Here is a 1760-nt window from a genome sequence, read left to right on the forward strand (position 1 = left end):
ATAAAAGATGTTTTTTATTGATTTCAGAGACAGGAGGAGAGAGGGAGAGATAGAAATATCAATGATGAAAGAATCATCAATTGGTTGCCTCCTGCACACACCCTACTGGGGATGGAGCCCACAAGTGGGGCATGTGCCCTAACAGGGAATCAAACTGTGAACCACACCAGCCAGACTATATTTATGTTTCAATAAAACTAAAAATCATTCCAAATTGGATCACTTGCATCAAATCTCAATTTTCTTTTATTTGTGAACCCCATTGATTCAATCATTCCTTTATTCAAAAAACATTACTTTTTATATTATTTAAGGTTCCTATTCAATTATTCTTTTATTCAACAAACATTTACGAAATACCCTACTGCATGCCAGGGATTGCATTAGATCTAATAATACAATGGCAAATGATCCTTGCCCTTGGAAAGCTTAGGATCTAGTGAAATATTCATTCATTCATTCATTCATTCACTCACTCACTGTGTGCCCAAATGTCCAGATAATGGAGTTACATTCTAGTGGGTAGAAGGAAGAACAAGAGCTAAGGCCAAGGTAGCTGTGAGCATGGCTGGAGCCTTCAGTGAAGGGGTCGTCCCATGACACCAAATGAAGTGCAAAAGCTAGATTATGTACAGCACCCCTAGGCATGGTATATAATCTGAATGTACATTCATACACACATACGAACCTGTTATTTGGTGAGCAAATCTCATTAGATTACAGACTCCTCATTAAATTTAGTTATTATTCAACCTAAATAATTTCAGAAGAAGATTGCTTAAATAATAGTAAAGATCTGGAAAAGGATACTGTGATGTCAGTGGTGGGCTAAGAACTAACAAAAGAATAAGTAGGGGAGCTGCCTTTCTTGCCAAGGACTGTCCTTTGGACAAGAAGAGGTGGTGCTGTGAAGGAGAAAGGAAAAGGCGTCCATACCCTCTCAAGTCTTTGGTACTGCGTGACCTCTCCCGGCACCCAAGCCAGAGGTTGGGAGACCTGCAGGTGGATCCACAAGAAAATTAAGATTTGGGGCAACGAAATTTGGGGCCTGGAATTATTTATTCTCAATTTGGCAGAACCATCTACAAAGTCTGAAACACTTCTCTATAACATCTGCAGTGGCCGTGTCTGTATCTCTGTCACTACTTGCCCACACTCACGCCCCCTCTTCCATTCTAATAGGGACATACAACATTTTCTCGAATTTTCCTAAATACTATACAAAACGGCTCTTCTTTCCAGATTGCCAGCCATAGTGCTTCCAGTATATAAATTCTGAAGGTGTCACTAGATTTGTGTACTTCAATTTCTTTAATATATATACTACAGAATAATATTCATGACCTGATCCTAGCTTCTTTCAGATTTTTCTTTAAAGGAATGGTGGCGTTATTTAAAACAATAGCCTTTAAAAGATATGGTTAAGACAGGGGAGGAAACTGTCAAACAGTCCACCTTAATTCTCAATAATTGAGGTCCCGCGTCTAGGGGAAATCCTCGAAGTCCTGGATGCTAGGCAGTGAAGTAAAAAGCGACTACAACTCCCAGGAGACATTGCGTCCACACCCTCTGCGCACTCTCGACCTGGGTGATTGCGAAGGGCACCGAGCCCGAGGGGCGGGGCTTGGGCAAAGCCGCGAATAATGGGCGGGGCTGTGGGCGGGGTCATAGAGGGGGCGGTGCTCCCGGCGCGGCCCGGAACACGCTAGTGGAGCGGAAGATGGCGGCGGCAGCGGTGGCTGCAGCCGGGACACCAGTGG

Source organism: Myotis brandtii, unplaced genomic scaffold, assembly GCF_000412655.1.
Source record: "Myotis brandtii unplaced genomic scaffold, ASM41265v1 scaffold482, whole genome shotgun sequence".
Lineage (NCBI taxonomy): Eukaryota > Metazoa > Chordata > Mammalia > Chiroptera > Vespertilionidae > Myotis > Myotis brandtii.